The sequence below is a fragment of the Herpailurus yagouaroundi genome, unplaced genomic scaffold (assembly GCF_014898765.1).
Source record: "Herpailurus yagouaroundi ecotype Mexico unplaced genomic scaffold, PumYag 184, whole genome shotgun sequence".
NCBI lineage: Eukaryota > Metazoa > Chordata > Mammalia > Carnivora > Felidae > Herpailurus > Herpailurus yagouaroundi.
Window position 1 is genome coordinate 1,763,857 of NW_024412415.1, and position 21,990 is coordinate 1,785,846.

Here is a 21,990-nt window from a genome sequence, read left to right on the forward strand (position 1 = left end):
ATGAAATGAAATGAAATGAAATGAAATGAAATGAAATGAAATGAAATAAAGAAAAAAAGTCACTGTCCTCCTGCCATTGTAGAACCATTTAAAACTTGTTATATTTATTCCAATCCTTTCTCCTCTGCATATCTTTTTATATATAAGTGTGTATTCATTTTTCATTTAATATTAAAGCACTAGCATCATCCCATGTGGCTGCATGGTCTCTAGTCACATAATTATAAGTGGCTATGTTGTTTTTTGTGCAGTGGCTCTACCACAACATATTAATCATTCCCCTGTTGTGGGAAATTCAGTATTTCCCAATTTACTCTTAGGAATTTAATTTTTTCCATATTTTGGATTAATTTTTCTCAGGATAGATTCCCAGAAGTCAAATTACTGGGTCAAAGGCTATAAATATTTTTATGGCCCCTTATATCATATTGCCAAGCTGTTTTCCAAAAAGGAGGTACCAATTTATAAAATAACATCAACAAAATATAAGAACACCATTTTTAACATCTCTACCAGCATTGAGTTTTATGAAAATAATTTTTGTTTTTCTTGCTAATTTAAAAGGTGTCTAGAAAAACTACTGTCTTATTTTGAATGTCTTTGATTGCCAACTCAAATATATTTCCATGTGTTTATTTATGAGCTCTAATTTCTTCATGCAAGTTGTCTGTTAGCTCTTGGAATATTAATGTTTCTCTTATCAATTTGCATGAAAACGTTACATAGTAAAGGTGACAAGACATTGGCTGTTAAATTCCCTGCAGCACTTCCCCATTTTGTCTGACTTTGAATTCTGGTTATTATATATTGCAATATTTTGCAAACATAAGCTTTTAATATTTATGTCATCAGATTTACTGCTGTTATTCTCCTTTGTGATTTCTTCTTGACCTTTTAAATTTACAAAATCGTTGTCCTTTCAGAAGTACTACCAAAATTTGGATATTTTAGTTCTAGTTTTTTTTTCCAACGTTTATTTATTTTTGGGACAGAGAGAGACAGAGCATGAACGGGGGAGGGGCAGAGAGAGAGGGAGACACAGAATCAGAAACAGGCTCCAGGCTCTGAGCCATCAGCCCAGAGCCCGACGCGGGGCTCGAACTCACGGACCGCGAGATCGTGACCTGGCTGAAGTCGGACGCTTAACCGACTGCGCCACCCAGGCGCCCCTAGTTGTTCTAGTTTTTACATTAACTCTTTAGTCCTTACGGTTTCAGTGCCTATGAAATAAGTAACCAATTATCCCACCTGCATTTGTTAAATAATAATTAAATAATAAATAATTGCCACTCTCATTCTGTTGTTTTGCTTGGTAAATCTTTGATCATCCTTTTATTTGTAACTTTATGTATCTTTCTGGTGGTTTTTCCAAGTCTTGTTGTGATGCCTGCCTTCAGAGACATTCTAGGGATTTATATTTATTATCCCACATTAACCCAAGACTTGCAAAAGGTCCAACAGACAGCACAGTACACTTGGTACTGATATATTTGAAGCTTTGTATGGTCTTGGCAATGGAGCCACCCCTGTGCTCGCCATAGGGCATGCTTTCTGCTGTGTGAATACATGTCTCAACTTTTGAAAGCACCCTAGCCTTAAGTGCCAGGAATTATCCAACTTGGCTTAAGGGAGAATACATGTCTTCTTAATGCTCCATTAGTAATTAATGAAGGAAGCAAACACAGTTTCCTTTATGGAAGGCCTGCCAAGGCTCTGTTTACCTCTGTGCACCAGTGCCATTAAAATGAATGCAGCACTTGTTAGGAAGCAGATGTTCAGCACCAAGCAGATACATTATAACACAGGCTCTTTTAAAACTACATTTAATGACATCGAATCAAGAAACACTGAGGTAGGGACTGTGGGAGATACATGGAAGTAACAAATGCTATCCTTTGCTCTCCAGGAGCTTAAATGTTATAGACAAGAAACCACAGATAGGAAATAATTAGAAAAATGATATAGTTGAGTTTGCAACCAAATGCTAGTTATCTGGTTCATTATGTTTAGATTATGTTAATTTATTTTACCTGAAACCAGGTCAATTAACACGTTATGATGCGATGGATGCTATTTCTTCCATCTGTCATAGTTTCAACCAAACACATATATTTTTTTAAGTTTATTTATGGGGGGGGGGGGCGGCAGAGAGAGAGGGAGAGAGAGAATTCCTCTCTCTGGAGAGGAGAGAGAGAGGTTCAATGCTGTCAGCACGGAGCCAGATTCAGGGCTCAAACTCAAGAACTGTGAGATCATGACCCGAGCTGAAATCAAGAGTTAGACACTTAATCGACGGAGCCACCCAGGTGCCCCCCAAACACATATTTTAAAATCATTAATTAGTCAGTTTTAAGAATATGTATTGAGCACACACCACATATCAAGACTTGGACTAAAAGTGCTGGAAGGTCAGTGATGAACCAGGTAAATGTGGGTCCTGCTTTCACAGAGTTTACAGACGACAAAAGATACACAAAGAAGGACACCCTTGAAATGCAGGGTTGTAACGCACTCATAATGTAACTGGGATACAGCAAGATGTCACGCATATGACAAGAGAAACATTTAACCCACATGTAGGACACGGATGACTTTTTTGCAGGGAGGAACACACCATTGGTTACGTTAGGTGCTGTTGAACACGTAAATGTAAAAGACATGGTTCAAGCTCTCTAATTGGTTCCTCATTCTAGGTTCTTCAAGGCTACCACAATGAAACAGTGATCTACGATAAGATACATCCCTTGACATAATTCATTATGGTATAAACTTCAAAAGAGGTGAAATTCAGGAAACAGGGAATCCGCCAGGAAAACATCCATGGAAGAGGTGACCCTTGAGTTGATTCATGAAAGACAGGATCCATCCTTGCAGGTGGCAAAGGAAAGACCACAAATGACAACACAGAAATAGGTGCAAGCAAGGAATGTTTGAGCATCAGTGATGAGCACTATTGGGGAAGGGAGGAGCTGGATGGGAGGGGAGAAGGCCGATGCCAAGCAGAAAAGTATGAATTAATACAGCAATAAATAGCAATGACATTTTCTAGGCAGGAGAGCGATGTAATAATTGGATGTCACATAGAATGTTAAGTTAGCATCAATTTAAAGCCCTCGCTCCCACCTAAAGGTCATATCAGAATCACACGAGTAATTTTTTAAAAATTCCAATGCCCCCTACTCCAGAACCACTGTATCCAAGTGTCCTTCTGAAGACCACACTATACAAAAGTAGACTGGAAGGAAGTTTAGACGCCCTGCTATAAGGCCACTGCTGAAACTCAGGGGTGAAGCGACGAGGACTAGGGTTAGGGTGGCCACAACATGAGTAGAAAAAAAGAAAGATTTCAAACAGTGCACAATGGGAAGAGGAGTCAAGAGCCCATGAGGTTTCCAAAGTGTAGAGGCCCCAGACTGGAGAAAATAATGCCATCAGTAAAGACACGATCTTTCACTACAGCTTTAAATTTATTTCAGGCAATTAATTAATTCTATCCTGTGATGATACTTAATTTGTCTGTTTCCATCCTAGCACTCCACAAACGTCTCTAGAATAAAGAGAAAATATTTAATTCTTGCCAAATAGGTTTTCGGCTCAGTTTTGTTTATATAAACTTTGCTTCCTTTAATAAAATTGGTACCATGCAGCTGTTTATGCTCAAGCTCTAGGCCATCAGTAGATTTTCTTTGCATTGTTATGGCAGTAAAGTGTCAGTCAGCTGTACTGTTCAGGGGCAATGGAAGCAGGGAGTGGGGAAGAAGGAGAAGACGACCCAGGTTGGTCTGATCCGGGCCAAAGCTGTTAAGTCTCCTTCTGGGACTGTGCTGGAACTCTCCATAAAAATCTGTGGAGGCACTTTTCCACATCTTGGGGGACTTCTCTAACAGCTTTCAGCTCTTTTCTGCATCCCCATCCCCTGCCTTGTGCCTGGTTTCTCCCTCCTCTGTACGTCGCTTTTAGACTGGCAATTCTCTTGTTTCATTCAGTTGGCTTATCTGGTCAACCTCATCTCTGATTCCCCCCCATGGACTTGTGCAATGTCAACACAGCAGCTCTCAGCAAGACTCCCGAGGACCACCAGCTGGGCTCTGCACCTCCAATATTCGTTTATCCAGGAAAGGTACTAGCTTTCTTTCTGGTTAATTTAAAACTGCCCTCCAAACAGTCATGGGCTTTTTGTGTTGCATCAGTTGAGTTGTTGAGTTGTTTAGTTATAGCGTAAATCTCTGGTATCACACCTTACCTTGAGGTCATTTGACTTTCCTCAATGTCATGCATTAAAAAAACAAAACAAAACAAAACAAAAACCTGAGTGAAGTTTCCAATTATTGTGACATCTTACGTACCTCTTTCCTGGAGAATGTGGTTTTCCATATAGTATCCACATCACTGAAGCATCCCCTTGTTAACATCCAGATTCATTGGCACAAAAACAGACACATAGACCAATGGAATAGAATAGAAACCCCAGAACTAGACCCACAAATGTATGGCCAACTCATCTTTGACAAAGCAGGAAAGAACATCCAATGGAAAAAAGACAGTCTCTTTAACAAATGGTGCTGGGAGAACTGGACAGCAACATGCAGAAGGTTGAAACTAGACCACTTTCTCACACCATTCACAAAAATAAACTCAAAATGGATCAAGGACCTGAATGTGAGACAGGAAACCATCAAAACCTTAGAGGAGAAAGCAGGAAAACACCTCTCTGACCTCAGCCGTAGCAATCTCTTACTCGACACATCCCCAAAGGCAAGGGAATTAAAAGCAAAAGTGAATTACTGGGACCTTATGAAGATAAAAAGCTTCTGCACAGCAAAGGAAACAACCAACAAAACGAAAAGGCAACCAACGGAATGGGAAAAGATATTTGCAAATGACATATCAGACAAAGGGCTAGTATCCAAAATCTATAAAGAGCTCACCAAACTCCACACCCGAAAACAAATAACCCAGTGAAGAAATGGGCAGAAAACATGAATAGACACTTCTCTAAAGAAGACATCCGGATGGCCAACAGGCACATGAAAAGATGTTCAGCGTCGCTCCTTATCAGGGAAATACAAATCAAAACCACACTCAGGTATTACCTCACGCCAGTCAGAGTGGCCAAAATGAACAAATCAGGAGACTATAGATGCTGGAGAGGATGTGGAGAAACGGGAACCCTCTTGCACTGTTGGTGGGAATGCAAATTGGTGCAGCCGCTCTGGAAAGCAGTGTGGAGGTTCCTCAGAAAATTAAACATAGACCTACCCTATGACCCAGCAATAGCACTGCTAGGAATTTATCCAAGGGACACAGGAGTACTGATGCATAGGGGCACTTGTACCCCAATGTTCATAGCAGCACTCTCAACAATAGCCAAATTATGGAAAGAGCCTAAATGTCCATCAACTGATGAATGGATAAAGAAATTGTGGTTTACATACACTATGGAATACTACGTGGCAATGAGAAAAAATGAAATATGGCCTTTTGTAGCAACGTGGATGGAACTGGAGAGTGTGATGCTAAGTGAAATAAGCCATACAGAGAAAGACAGATACCATATGGTTTCATTCTTATGTGGATCCTGAGAAACTTAACAGGAACCCATGGGGGAGGGGAAGGAAAAAAAAAAAAAAGAGGTTAGAGTGGGAGAGAGCCAAAGCATAAGAGACTGTTGAGAACTGAGAACAAACTAAGGGTTGATGGGGGGTGGGAGGGAGGAGAGGGTGGGTGATGGGTATTGAGGAGGGCACCTTTTGGGATGAGCACTGGGTGTTGTATGGAAACCAATTTGACAATACATTTCATATATAAATAAAAAAAAATGCAAAAAAAAAAAAAAAAACATCCAGATTCATTTATTTAACCATTTTAAAGGAAAATGTTCACTATGAATTTTAGGTAAAGACTTTAAACAGTGGCCTTGGAATGTGACTTTCCCTCCTCTTGATAATTTGGGACCATCATTGTCAATATCAATGACTATACTGTGATGCAACAGAGTGTGTTCTCAGAGTAAGGAAGTGCGCACAGTGATATCACCCTACTACACGGTCCCAGCTGCTGTGGCTTTTACAGCTCTTCATCTCCTCCCTCCATTGTAAACTGTTAATCCTAGTCGTCCCAGATCCTTTTCACAAGGAAGTATATACGTATATAAATAAAGAGCGGGCCTAGGTCCTGCAAATTCCCTTTTCTAATTTGCTTTACCGCACACGTAAATCACGTGTGGATCTTCTCAAAAAGCAGGTTCTGACTAACAAGGTAGGGTGGGGCCTGAGAGCGTATTTCTAACAAGCTCCCGGGTAATGATGATGTTGTCAGTTCACACATGACACTTTCAGTGATAAGCGGCTAGAAAGTGAGAGAGCCAGACTTATTCGAATTATACATAAAATAAGATTAAACTATCTCTGATAGGCAGTCACAGAATTTGTGACATCCAGGGTGGCTGCTGTGAGGCATCTAAAGTCCACTTGAGATTTCAGATAAAAGAGCTGTGGCTACTGTTGACATCCTTTTATTGAAAGTTTTATTCTAATTACAGAGGCATTTGCTCACATTTCGTAAGGAAAGGATCCCACTGCACTCTTTCTCATTCAACGAATCCTGTGAGAATTAGAAGTCAATACTTCGGTCTTGAAGGGAAGTTCTCACAAGTGATGTCCTTCACAGAGCCTGATGCCCTCACACCAAAATCCAAGAGTCCCTCCTGGCTGGAACTGGTGGGCACAGTTTTGGTAAGTCAAGGTGAGACTTAAAGAAGATAAATGGGGTCCTGCACCACTATTGCTTTTGGGTACCATTAGAGTTTCAATAGTTTCAAAGTACTTTTATATCCTCATTAAAAATGTTTCAGTGAGGTAAGACAAGAATCACTACTCATAACTGAGAAAGCGAGTCCTAGGAGACCGTTACGTGCCTGAAGCCACTCAGCAAGTTGGTGCTATTTGGAAACTGGGACCCCAGCACTGTTCCCACTCCACCGTGGCACCAGGGGAGCCCCTCAAAGGCCCTATGCAGCCATCCCATACCCTTTACAGGGGATTTTCCTCTTCCCAAGATCAGCTCTAGCTCCAGAGAAGTAGTTGGGAGAATGACCTGTCAGAATAACAGGGGCCGCTCTCATGTTTTCTGGCTCCCTCTGGGGCTCCAAAGGGTCAGAGACCAGGGGGGGTCATCTTCCCACCACAGCCGGGCCCCAGCAGAACGACTCCGGGATGGGGAGCCAACCGTGGTCCTCGCTCCTGTGGTTCGGAGGTGTCTGTGCCAGCCTTGTGCCAGGGGTTCAGGGCCTCGAGATGCAGCCCCTGCCCTGCGGACTCTGCCTCACAATTCGGTAACACCATGACAGACTCACAGCCGGCGGTGTCCCCTGCGGCCCCACCCGCCCGCAGTGCCACACCAGGGCTGCCCGTGGACCCACACCACCGGGCATCCGTGCTGGGCAATAAAGGAGACTTGTGGCCGGGCAGCCTGGTGCCAAGGAGCCTGTCAGCCACCTCATAAAAAGGCAGCTCCGTGAGCTGCGTCTGGCAGGGAGTGGGCACGCTCTCCTGAATACCAGCCATTCAGCTGAAGGGACAGGAGCCAGCAGTTTTCACTTAGGTCACCACAAACAGCAGACGCTAAAAATACCCTGCGGTCTGGGCCTTCGTTCCTCCTGTGTGTCCCCATACATCATTTACAAAGCCACCACCAGTTTTTCTCTTGTCAATGGTCTGGGACACAGAAGCATCACATAGGTGATTCCAGTGAAAGCTGCCTGGCTTTGGTTTACCCCCACACTCCTGATTGAGAGCGGGGCTGGAGGAAGGCAGAGTAAAATGGGGCACATGTGGAGTGGAACCCGGCTTCCGAGACCACAGAGCAGGCATGCAAAGGGAGGACGCAGGACACGGCCAGCGTGCAGCACCAAGGTGGCCACGAGGGGACCAAGAGAAGCCCGCATCCTCGGAGATCCTGAGGGCCACCCTGAGGAAGGGCCTGCAAGATTTGTTTCGTCCCCGCATTTGAGGCAAATACATAATTTTTACAGAAAGTACTATCGCTTCTCGAAGATCGGAGGACCAAATTGTCACTTCCCGTATAATCCACACCTTGGCCTTCTCCTTAGTACAACATTCAAGTAGCTCTGCTACACCTGATTGCCTGCACGGCAGCAAAGAACACAGAAGCATGGAGAAAAGGGCTGGAGAAAGACACACAACTTAGCTCTTATTAATGGGGGAGGGGGGATACCTGAAAAAACTGGTCACCTTCAGGGTGGGATTTTAAAATGTTAGATGTCTAACATTCACCTTTCTGCTTCCTACCGGCTAAATCATTTAAATGAGCCAAAAAGAAGAACAGATAAAGAGTAATTTCTGTATGTGTGCTTCCTCAAAATGAACTCTGTTATATTAAGGCATTTTTACCTTGGTTCCTGGTAAGAAATGAGAGTGCCCCAAATCAAACATGTTTTTGAAAAGCAGCTAATTTTCATTTAGTGAGGACCCTCAGAAAGGACAGCACCTTTTATACCAAGAACCTTTTTTAGCTTCCTGTTGTTAGGACTCTGGGTTCAAGTCCACATTCTGTCACACATCTGAGACTACCCCAATCTCTCTGGATCTTAAGTCCCTTCTTTTGAACTTGGGGATAGTATGCTTGTGGGGATCAAATAAGAGATTATATGCAAAATGCTTAGCTCGCTGCCTGGTATGTATGTAGTAAGCACTCAATAAATGTTGGCCACTTTTATGATCCAATCAACACTTCCTAGCAGCAGAATTAACAGAGCCCAAATTAACAATCCTATGATTTCTTCATTCTGATGATCACAATTCTGTATCTGAGGCACTGAGCAACAGGGGCTCATAACAGTTGAACTTTCTGTTAACAGCAATGCCTCCTCATCCACTTAAAACTAAGTGGGTAAGTTTTACTTAAAATTTAGCAACTAAGTTACTACCTGGACTCACCCTATTCATTTTCTTTTCAGAGCAGGAATCCTCCATTCTTTCCCAGGTGGCATAATCCCTTCTCTTAAGAATTGTCATGCAGTTATAGGGGATAAAACACGTCCACACAAACACATATCTGATGTCAGTGCCAGTTTGTGGAGGAGACCATGAGCACTGAGGGGACAGAGTAATACATGTGAGAGAATGAGGCGATGAACACAGACTCGTTTATACCGTTGGAGATGGGTGTTATGGCCTCAACTCTCCTCCTTGTTGGTAACGGAATTTGGTTGAAGCTGTTTAGAATGGTGAGGACTTATGTTGCAAAATCCACATTCTCTAAACCCATGACAAGTGACCCCAAAGCACACAGCATTTGGTAATTCAGAAAAACAAAGGAATGATTCTAGTTCTGCTGAATTGGCTTATTCACTGATTTGCCTCAGGGCAGGGGGCTGGTCCGGGCAGTTTGCTAGAACCATCCTAATGCTCTGAGTGCCAGCCTGGTCGACCTCACAGGGACTTCCCCGAGTAGCCCGCATTATCATTGTGGTCGACATCATCATCATCACGATTGCACTTGACTGGCACCCTCCTAAAGGTGCAGGAGAGATCCGACCCAAGTTGAAACTGCTGTCAGAGAAGCAAAGTAAAATTCCTTGTTCAGATATTCTGTCTCGTAAGGCATTTGTTTTCATTCCTTTCCTTTCTTCTTCTGCTTCCGCCCTCATACTAGGATCTAAAAAAACTCAGGCTCCTCTGGGACCAAAGGCCACATTATCATCATCTTCTCAGAGACACGCAAACAGTGAAGGCAGCAACTCGGAGTCGAAGCGTACCGCATCTGTGGGTTTCACATCTACATATGCTCCCAATTTAGGATCACAAGCAGAGTTGTTTATTCTAGAAAAGCTTTTTAGTTCACTTTTAAGGTATTTTGCTTAGACACTGCTGGCTTTTCAAAAGAAGAAAATGTGTATTTTTTTCCAAAGTGGTGTTTGTTTTGGCTGTTTGCTCATTTGCTAAAGTTCAAATTTTATTCTGTGAATTTAACTAATCCTGCAGCCACCACAAGCTCCACCCCTCCCACCCCCCACACCTTGGCACAAAACCCCAAATTAGAATAAAATACATTAATTTGAAAATGAGGCACTTTGAGGATAGCTGTGAATTTTGTAGGTTTTTGCAAAAGCCACTTTAATAGGTAATTTGCAGTAGCACTTTTAATCCCTTCATATAACTTTATTTGCTGCCCGGAGTGAAGTCTCTCTTTGGCAATTTGTATGGAGGCCAAGTATGTTTTTGTACTGAGGTTCAGACCCATTTGGGATCCTTTAAAACCTTTATTCTATGATTCTTGCTGAAATTATATGACTTGACTGGGCGTCAGAGTGGAGCTTAAATCGAGGTATCAATTACTGCTGAAAAAATAATGTGACATAGAAGAAAAATTGTGGTAGGGGTTGAGATTGGGTCAGGACATGGAGAAAAATGTAAAGAAGTCAAGACATAAACTCAGGCCCTTTAGCACCTGGTCCTATCTAGACTGCTGCTGGCTCCAGTTATTTAAAGCTCCCAACTTCATCTTCCTTTCTGAGCTCCCCTTGATGGATGATGCCCTTTGTCCAGAGCCGGGCCCCACATCTCTATTCTCAAAGACGTGACAAGTCCGTGTGTCACTCCTCTAGGTAAGGTTCTCCACTAAAGATAATGAGTACTAACTACCACGTGCTACTTTGCTCCTGTGTGACATGTTTGCACCTCAGAGAATTTCTGGGGTAAATGCTGTAACTTAAAGTGGTGACTTCCCTCCCAGGAGTCCCCAGCCCCCTGATGTGCCACCTAAAGAGACAAGCGGGACAGTACAGGTTCTTGGGTGAGGAAAAGGACCGTGGCAGTGCCAGTCCTGGAAGGCAGGCAGAAATCAACTCAAGTAGGACATCAGGGGCCAGACCAGAGCCAAGTAAATGGCTAGGAGGTTTATAATTAGTGATGGGTGTGCAAGGAGATAGTGTCCAACACGAAGAGAAAAGATAAAGGAGGTCCACGGAAGCCTGGGACACAGGGAAGCAAGGAAAGGGAGAGCCAACAGACGATGTCAACACCAAGACATATGACAGCATAAGTGATCTTCTGTCCCAGACTCAAAGCTTTTTTTTTTTAAAGTTTACTTATTTATTCTGAGAGAGAGAGAGAGAGAGAGAGAATCCTAAGCAGACTCCATGCTGTCAGCGCAGAGCCTATGTGGGGCTTGAACTCACGAACTGTGAGATCATGTCTGAGCCGAAACCAAGAGTGGGACACTTAACTGACTGAGCCATCCAGGTGGGCCCAGACTCAAAGCCCTTTGATGGTTTCATTTGAGGATGTACTTCTCCACAGCCTGGACTTTACAGGGAAGCACATCACTGGGAACACATGGCTGAGAAGGGGGTGTGGATAAAGGGTAGCAGAGACCGAGATGGACCCGCTCTGGACAGGATGGAGATGGAGGTAGGGGAGCCGGGCAGAGCCCTCTTCTATCAGCTGACTTGGTCTCAAGAGTCTCCTTTCTGAGGTCTGTGTTGGCCGGGGAAGCAGCACTCTGGCCTGGACTGGGAATGTGGGCTCAGAAACAGAATCGTCTCATATGGCAGTTCCTGCTCTACGCACCTATAAATTAAGACAAGGGGACTTGATGTGAGTCAGGGAAGGCCTTCTGGGCCATGACAAAGAAATGTCTCATTTGGCCTAACAAACTGGTGCCTGCATGGACCATTGACTCCCTACTTCCCTTTCTCCATCCAAAGCTGCTGTAAATAAGTAGGTGTGTTTTTTTTTTAAATGTTTTTATTTACTTATTTTTCAGAGGCGGTGGGGGAGAGATTAAGCAGGGGAGGGGCAAGGAGAGGGAGACACAGAATCCAAAGCAGGCTCCAGGTTCTGAGCTGTCAGCACAGAGACTGACGCGGGGTTCAAACCCACAAACTGTGAGATCATAACCTGAGCTAAAGTCAGATGCTCAACTGACTGAGCCACCCAGGCGCCCCAGTAGGTGTCTTTTATAAATAGCTAGTGTAAACATTTGTTTTGGACAGGGATCTCTTTGTAGGACACACTTTACTGTTTCTAATTTTCAAGCAGTTATTACCTTTTTCTTCTTTTTTTAATTACTTCTTTCATTTATTTATTTTGAGAGAGAGAGACAGCGCAAGTGTGGGAAGGGCAGAGAGAGCGAGACAGAATCCCAAACAGGATCCATGCTCTCACCTCAGAGCCTGATGCAGGGTTTGAACCCATGAAACCGCAAAATCATGACCTGAACCGAAACCAAGAATCTGTGGTTTAACCGACTGAGCCACCCAGATGCCCCCTTTTTTTTTTTTTAAAATATTTATTTTTATTTTTGACAGAGACAGAGACAGAGCATGAGTGGGGGAGGGGCAGAGAGAGAGGGAGACAGAATCTGAAGCAGGCTCCAGGCTCTGAGCTGTCAGCACAGAGCCTGACGCGGGGCTCGAACTCACAGACTGTGAGATCATGACCTGAGCCAAAGTTGGACGCTCAACCGACTGAGCCACCCAGGCGCCCCCCTCTTCTTTTTTTAATTCCAGCCCTGGGAAAGGAAAACAGGTGGTGTGTGTGTTGGGGAGGTGGGGGTGGGAAGTTCAATCAGATGGAATCTTCTACAACCCTCTGGTACAGTTTCCCTGGCCTGTAGTTTTCCTACCTCACACAAATACTCCCAACTTCTTCTTTTTGTATCCACATAATCTCTGCCTGGTATTAGTAAGAATAAAACAACATCTTCGGGTGAGCACTGGGTATCATATATAAGAGATGAATCACTGGGTTCTACTCGTGAAGCCAAGACTACGCTGTATGTCAACTAACTTAAGAAAACAAAACAAAACAAAACAAAAAGAAGAAAACAACATCAAAAACAACAAAAACCGCTTAGCTCCTTATTAGAGTGTCAGCTAAGTGCCAGGCAACATGCCTGGGGTGAGGACCCAACGGCATGTTGAAGGAGACACAAAGGTGTTTGGGTCACAAAGCTGTGTGGAAAGTGGCAGAAAACTCACACTAATGGGGTCTAGAAGAGAGGCATCTGGCAACACATACTCAGGCAGGTGAGGCACCCCATGTGTGGTAGACACTAAAATTATAACTCACATGCTTCTTCTGAACCTTAAAAATGGTAGGGCGCCTGGGTGGCTTAGTCGGTTGAGCATCTGACTCTTGATTTCAGCTCAGGTCATGATCTCATGGTTCATGGGATCGAGCCCTGCGTTGGGCTCCGTGCTGATGGTGCAGAGCCTGCTTGGGGTTCTCTCTCTCCCTCTTTCTGCCCCTCCCCTGCTTGCACACATGGTGCATGTGGTCTCTCTCTCTCAAAATAAATAAACGTTTTTTTTCAGTGACAATCTTTCTTACCCACAAACGGTAATAGGGATAAAGAAAGCATAATTCAAATTCACAAATAAATCTAGACTCACATTTAACACATACATTTGTAAGACATTTTAAAAAATAGCTTTAAAAAATAATTTAAAAAAATTTTGAAATGGCTTCAGGCTCTCCAGCTATGCCCTCAACTAAAATTTTAACTAGAACATCTGCCGAGAAACAATGTTGGCCTAAGTAAATTTCACAGTCCTTCCTTACTTGGAATAGTAAACTGTAGGACTGTCCTGTAAAAATATAATGGGAACCACACAGGTGGACTTAAGTTGTCTAATAGCCTCATTTCAAAAAGTACAAAGAAACAAGTCCAGTTAAATTTAGTAATTTGCTTTATTTATCCCAATATATCCAAAATATTGTCATTTCAACATGTAATTAATGTAAAAAATGACGGATGAGATATTTTGCATTTTTTTTTTTGAACAATATTCAAGATCCGGTGTGTGGTTTATACTTAGGGCACATGACAATTCAAACCAGTCACGTTTTAAGTGATCAGTAGCCCCATGTGGCTGGTGTCCAATTTGGATAGCTCAGATTCATAGATGAGGTTTGGGGGGCAAAAATACACTCTCTGCGATCCATGTGCTTGAGTTTGAATCTCGGCTCCCTCACACCAGCTGTAAGACCTCAACTATAAAATGAGGATATAAGTAATGCCAATCTTAAGGGGCTGGTGAGAGGATAAAATAAAATAAAATACTTTTTATTTATTTAAAAAGCTAAAAGGCTTTTTGCATGGATTCTGGCAAATATGAAGTGGTCATCGTTTGACAATGCACGAGCTCTATACTTAGAAACTTATGTGATCCCAGGCAAAAGATCTTACCTATTTGAATATTCATTTTCCTTCTCTGTAAAACAGGGCTGATGATAATACTTCCTTGAGAAGATTAACTGACACAAACACAGCACTTAATAAATGTTCACTTCGATCCCCTTGGTTTTGATGTCAATAAACACAGAGATAGCCAAAGGGCCAGCAGAACGGGAACAGAGGTAAATGGGCCTGGATAGGGGCGCCTGGGTGGCTCAGTCGGTTGAGCATCCGACTTCGGCTCAGGTCATGATCTCGCGGTCCGTGAGTTCGAGCCCCGCGCCGGGCTCTGTGCCGACAGCTTGGAGCCTGGAGCCTGTTTCAGATTCTGTGTCTCCCTCTCTCTCTCTCTGCCCCTCCCCCATTCATGCTCTGTCTCTCTCTGTCTCAAAAATAAATAAATAAACGTTAAAATGGGCCTGGATAATTGGCAAAGTGGATAGTCATGAGGTAACTGTGTTTGAGCAAGCATCCAAATGGTTCTGACCTATCTCAGGCAGTTTGAGAGTACCCACTAGATGTGTTTCTTTGGTAGTCCCTTTACTAGAAGTCCTATAATAGCAAGCAGGTTCACTGATTCACGGGCCAGTGGAGGCTATGTCTGCCTCTTGGGTGATATATCCCTGGGTATGTCTAATTCCATAGACAGCCATTCACTGTTTTAAAATTATAGCCATGACTCGACTCCCTTGATTGTAATGAGAAAAGAATAAGCTATTTGTTTATTATATAATTCAAAATCTCTGATGGTAATGGTCTTGACTGCTTTTCTATCCAGAAGTTTGCTTTTTCATATTTAGTGGCTTATACAAGATTTTGAGAAGAAAAACTTAAAAATTTTAATTAAAACCATATCCTAATTATCTTTCTGCTCTTCTGCATATTTGTTTATTTTTTCCTAGCACTGATTTGTTAAGAATTTTGGAATTACCAGGGAAGAGCTTTTGAGGATGTTTGAAATCCATGGTTCAAAGCAGGGAGGGACACAAGAATGATGGCATTGGTTGTGACATCAGGGATAACTGGCCATTCCTCAACTCGGCTGGGAACCGTCCATGCCTACCGCCCTTCAAGACAATGCTGTTAACCGCCCCAGGCTTTAATGCCCCCTCGCCCTTTCAACTTCCACAAGGTTTGTCTCCAAATGACAGTAAAAGTGGGTGATACTGAGGGCCTCATCCTTTTCCCTCACCAATGGAAAGGGAAATATTGGTAAGACACAAGCAATACTTGGTTTTACCTAAAGGGACTTAGGACTTGGCAGCTCGCCTCTTCACTCCTCCAGAGGAATTCAATAAAAACTACATGTAACAGTAAAAAGTGAAATAAAGGAAACATAACAAAAACACCTTCCATTGAAGTCGTTCCCCTCCTGACCCTGGATTGATTGATTTGTTCATTCATTCATTCATTCACTCATTCGAGAGAGAGTGGGGGTAGGGGATAGGGGCAGAAGGAGAAAGAGAATCTCAAGCAGGCTCCATGGGGCTCAGTCCCACGAACCTGGGATCATGGGGCTCAATCCCATGACCCTGAGTTGTAATCAAGAGTCAGACATTCAACCGCCTGAGCCACTCAGGCAGCCCAACCTTAGATTTATTTCTATCTCCACGTCATATCTTTCACAAAGTGGCAGAAACCAGGATTTTTTTTAAGTATAGGAGTTAATGCAAATGTGATCAGTTAAATAAACAGAATTGTGTGAAGATGACTTAACAAAACGGAAATAAAATAAATTTCTTGATAAAATGCACAGAGATTGTGCAGGGTACTCATGTTATTCTAGTTATTTCAATGGCATTGTGTACATTTTGGGGGAAAGTGGCCCTGATGAATAAATGCACTTTTAATTCATTTCAAAGTGGTGATATGATATTTAAGGGACTTGGTGAGGGGTGAGGGGTGAGGCGCGGGGGTGGGGGCCGCCGCGGCGGCTGCCCAGCCATAGAAATGACATTTAAACCAGGACAGGTTTTCCATCCAGAAACCCGAAAGGGTTTTCAGTCATGTTGAGGTCCATTCCCCATTTGATAGAGAAGAACATCTGAGGAGGAAGACGCTCTGAGACCAAAACTGGGGACAGAAACAGAGGCTAGGCTCCCTTAGGTACTCCTGGCCCAGACCACAGTCCCACAGCGGGGAAAGTAGACATATCAGCAGTTGCTATGTGCTCAAGACTCATCTCCTCCAGCTTCCTCACCTCCGTCTGTCTCCTTCAGCATTCTTTATGTGGAACAAACCCTCAGTACATATTTGTTGACAGAACAGCCTCAATGCCATGCAACTGGAGGTAAACTAACTGGTTCTCAGCAGGACGCACATTATTAATATAAATGAAAGAATCTGGTAGAACACATATGACCAGGGAATTTGCTATTGCTGTTCTTAGAGGTGGGTTTACAGTGAAACATGAAGTGTAAGATTCAGAATGAAGCCCCTCATTTGCACAGGCGGTTTCCAAAGCCTTGGACCTAATTTTGCGTTTGTGACCTTGTATTATTTTTCTTAAAGAGGATTTCTAAATTGCATAAGCTTCAGGCCTCATAAAACTTGGATCTGCTCTGGGCTGTTCTTAAAAGCCATCCATGAACGCCATCTTGGATTTTTCATCTGTCATCATTGTAACTCCTACTCATCCAAAGCAAATATAAATCAATTAGCTCTGGAACATTGGACAAATTAGGCCTGGGTTTCCTCACTTCTGAAAATGAAAGGCGGTTGGATACGATTCCTCTGATTCCAAAAGGGAGAGATGTGGTGGAGTAAGGCGTAGTGGGAAAAGAGAAAGAGGCAGAGGATCTGACCCTAGCCCTAGTCCTAGTCCTGGCTGTACTAACAGCTGGTGTATGACCTTCAGTGAGGACCTTTCCCTCTCACGGCTCACAGTCTTCTCTACTATGAACTGATCAGGTGGCCAAGATGCCCTCTAAAGTCCCATGCGGACCTGGGACTCACTACCCTGCTTCATGTCATGTGCCACATCTCACACCCTACTCTCACCGGATGTCACAACGGCCCTCGGGGGGCATTCAGTACAACGTTGTGGCAAGCCTCAGACTTCTAATTCGGTGTCCCCTTAGCTATACCACATTGCACATATTTGCCAGCTGAACAGTAAATAAGGCTGATGTCATCGGCTTCGCTGGCCTTCAAATATGCACTGTTGTCATGCTGAGTCAAAGATGACACTGACATGAACCAGCATTGTAGCATGCAATGTGGCAGACGACGAGGGTACAGCTGCTTTCCCAGGAGATGCACTGCATTTAAAGCTGCAGCTGGTAGATCCAGTCTGCAGGGAAAGGCCATTCTATTCTCGTATCTCTGTTCAAAAGCAGCTTTCCTTTTCTCCACGACCTTACTCCCCATTGCTGACAGCTAGACTATCGGTAGAATCACCTGGAGCGCCAAAACAAAACAAAGAAACAAAAAACAAAAAATCCTATGCAGCCCAACTTCCCAGAACTACCAAATTTTAATTTCTGGAGATATCGGGGGCCAGGAATTGTTACATCTAAAAGCTTCCCAAGTGATTCTTATTATCAGGTCAGAAAATCACTGTTCTGGGTAGTTTTCTCTGTCCTAAAAGGCCTGTGAATGCTACAGCACTTGAAAAAATCAACTAACTACCCTGACGTCTCTTCCCACAAAGTAAACCAGAGTAGTGTGGGCTGGGGGAAATAATAACCATCAGAAAACAGCCCTATCACAGAAGATCGCTTATTGTATGTCCTATATTTCATAGACATTTGTACATTTATATGAAATGTCCAAAGTAGGTAGATTCACTGAGGCAGAAGTTGGATTAGTGGCTACCAGTGGGGAGGAGGTGTGGAGGTTGGAGGAATGATGGCTACAGGGAATGGGATATCTTTTGGAAGTGATAAAAATCACCCACACATGCAGGTGCAGCGTGCCAACCCATGATTAGTTACAAACCCTGACTAGAGAATGTCCTATGTGTGTGACTGGCACTTGGCCTCCTTATCACCTCATTCACCTAGTGAATATATGTATCAATACCCCTCCCTAACCCTCCCACACTGGAGAATCGAAGTCGTTCTGAGCCAATGGCACCACCTGGTGGCTATCACAGGAAATCCCCAACCAGGTATTTGTACCACTTCTCAGTCTGGGGACCTCGTGCACAAGCCAGTCTCTCCACTTTTCAAGTTCAGGATTCATGAATTCTTGTTAGGTAATCTACAATTTATACACAAACATTCCCTTCCATCTCTTCTCCCAGCTCTTGCTCTGCGTCCCCCTCTATGGCTACTTAAAAAAAGCATAAGGAGTTTCAGCTCTAAGTCTGGACTGTGGAGAAAGTAGCAAATCTTGAAGTTGTGAGACATGTTTAGATTTACTAAACCAGCAATACACCTCACTAACAAATATTTCAGAGAATAAGGAAAGCACATAGTTATATACAACACAGAAAGATGGTCAGTTTTGTTGGTAATCAAACAAATGCAAATGACAACAACGAGGTGTTATTTTTGCCTGTCAAATGAAAAGATTAAGAAAGGTAATCTTAGTTAACTAACCAATGAGACAAGATTCCCACGAACAGATAGGAAAAAGCAGCCGGGTTAGCCCAACGTTTTCAGAAAGCAATGTGACAGTGTGGAGGAAATGGAGCCTAAAAATAGGAGCTTGACCCAATTTTTATTTTCATAGAAATATATACCCTCAAGAATTTATCAGGAGTCTACAAAAAGATTTATGTGCAAATATGTTCACTGAAGCAATGTTTATGATGGGGACAAACTGGAAAAACTCTACATGTCCGACATTTGGGAAAAGCTTAACTGAACTGTGGTATAAACATATAAGAGGATATAATGCAGTTACTGAACATAATTACAGCGATTTTTAAACGATATACAAAAGGTTCTTGATATAATATTAAGTCCAAAAATTCAGATAAAAAAGTGTGAGTTTTCAAAACTACATGCATATGCATAGAAAAAGATACGGGAAGGAAATATACCAAATGTTGAAAGTGGTGAGATTATAAATAATTTATGTTCCAATTCATCCACAATGGACTTTACTATAGTTATAATAAGAAAAATCACTATAAACTTAAGTGATCCATAACATCTATAGTCTTTAAGGGTCCCCCAAATTTCTTTCTGAAAGTGCAGTAGTGGGAAAAATAGACAGTAGAGCAATGGGTCTCCACTGGTGACTGGCAGTGGTCAGTATCTGGAGACATTTCTGGCTGTCACAAGTTGGGGAATTCTACTGGCATCCAGTGGGCAGAGGCCAGTGATGCAGCCCCCATAACAGAGAACTCTCTGGCCCAATGTCAAGAGTATTGAGGGTGAGGGGTACCTGGGTGGCTCAGTCAGTTAAGCATCCGACTTTGGCTCAGGTCATGATCTCACAGCTCGTGACAGCTCGGAGCCTGGAGCCTGCTTCAGATTCTGTCTCCCTCCCTCTCCTACTCACACTTTGCCTCTCTCTCTCCTTCTCTCAAAAATAAATAAACATTAAAAAATTAAAAAAAAAAGTGTTAAGAGTGAAAACCTTGTTCTAGAGACCAACTCTAGAGACCAAATCTAGGGATTTGAATCCAGATCCTGTCCCCCTTAGCTGGTCAATCCTGGACCAATTGCCCACATACTGTATACCTCATCTTATAACTTGCCCTTGTAAAAGAGTATCATCACATAGCATTTTGAGGATTTTTAAATAACAGTATATAAAGTGTCAGGCCAATAGTAGATAAAAACAGAAATACTAGTTCTCTTCCCCCCTAGAACCACATTTAAAGAACTAACACTATCATTCAACGTTTTGTTTCCTTTTGTTAGGTATTCTAAAAAGAGTTCTTCCAACCTTTTAATATCTACCAATTACCCATTTCAAACATGGTGTGCTCTCCCTGGATTCTAGAGCATCAATATTCAGGTTGATAGGATGGAAAAAAAATGAATTTTTGAGTCTACAATAGCGATTACCAAAAACTCACGGAGGCAAACCTTCTAAGTAACTGGGGGCTAACATAGGTGAAAAGCAGATCTCTCATTCCAACACTGCCCATTGGGTCTGTCCTATGATTGAAAGGCTGAGCTTATGAAGCACCTAAGGGCACATGCATAGGTGTCCTGTGTGCATCTCTCATTATCAACCAAAGCTACACGTGAATGATTGGGGCTCATCCATCCACTTGGGTTTCTTGTACTTTTCCCTTGCATTGAATGATGCAGTTCTATTTTTGATAGAACTGCTCACAGACATGAAAAATGGTCTAAGGAGAGCAGAACACTAGACCCAAGACACTCGCTCCTACTACTTCTACATGAGAACAGTGTTGGCACTGTCTGCTGGAGCTGTGGGACATCCCGCCATTGCCTTTGCCCAAACTGGAGCAAGGCTCTAATTCACGCACACTCCTCAAGGCTGTCATGGAAGGGGGAGAGAGGTCCTCTCCGCTGGAGTACGGGTGAACAGACTGAAGCATCACAGCCATGGATCTGGTGAGTTGGGAGCAAGCTGACCACTCCCTGCCTGCAGGCACGTCTTGCTTGTCCACAGCCCAGACCCCTAGGCACCAAAACTCTGCCTGTAAAAAAAACCAGAGGCACTTACCAGGCTCCAGTGTGCTGTATACAGATCTAGTTAAGTGAGAGCCAACTGCCAAAAATTCTCTTCACTGACCACACATGCGAAAAAAAATCCTTGTGAAATTAGTATAATGCATCACTTGCTGTCAGAACAACAGCTCTTCCCTTTCCCTTTGGAAACATTTTCAGACAATAGCACCTGCGTTGTTGCCATATTTTTGCACACTCCAATGAGCAAGGACTATTCAGAGTCTGCACAAACTCAACAAATGGTCCCTCCCATCATCCACTGAAGGACTGAATAAAAAGAAGCCAAAGAAGAAGGAAATAAACTAAGAGACAGGAGAGGAGACCCGCTGGTTCAATTCAGAAGACAGGCGTCTTTGATAGTTTATAGCAAAGACATTCTTCCCAGCAGGCCCATCCAATCCTGCTGCTAGTGAGGAAAACGTTAGTCATTCGCATCTTGTCCAAGCCATGTAGGGCTTGCTGACACAGGCCTGCTGAGCTGTCATACCAGAAAGTGGCATCGGGAAGGTCCCTGGGGCCTCTGCGGGGCAGGCCAGTCGCCTGGACTAAACGTCCCCTAAGCCACAATCCCTGTTTTGTGCAAAGCAAAACTTTGACAGGCTACTGGAGGAAACGGCCCGTGGAACCATGAGCCTGCCATGAGCCATGAGCTGGACGGGCCTATCAGCACGGCCATTTCAGGCTCTGAGTAAGTATCACTCTGTCTCGGTCAGGCCAAATGCCAGTGGCCACATCTCTTCCCGCTGCCTGCTGTGCCACCACCCACTGGAGACCGCGTATTACTCTAAAGTGCTGGCCAGAGGTCCGTGTCTGATCCTCTGGGACCTTGTAATCAAATGGGTCCAAGTGAAAAACCACATGGAAAAGGTGGAGCTGCTATAGCAAAGGTCCATCTTACAGACTGTCCAGAACATGCTGAGCACTGCAGAAAGCACCTTCCCTTTATTATCTTTCTGACGCCCGTAAATGCTGGGTGACTGAAGAAACACCTGTCTCCATCCCGAAATCCCAAAGGTGTTGGTGCCAAATGTGCATGTATTTATCCAACAGAAAAAGAAATATCTAATCCACACTCGCACCTGATACCACTACTACCAATGCTGCTGGCATTGAGGGCATCTCCAGATTTGGGGCAGCATTTTTATCAGCAAAGAGAGAGGGCTTATAGGACACTCTGAGGGCAGGG

At 43.4% G+C, this 21,990-nt stretch overlaps 1 protein-coding gene across 2 annotated transcripts in view; it reads right to left on the minus strand.

The window, feature by feature from the left end:
• Positions 1 to 21,990, minus strand: part of SCG5 (secretogranin V) — a 60,730-nt gene that overhangs the window by 16,737 nt on the left and 22,003 nt on the right. The gene's annotated exons all lie outside the window — the stretch shown is intronic.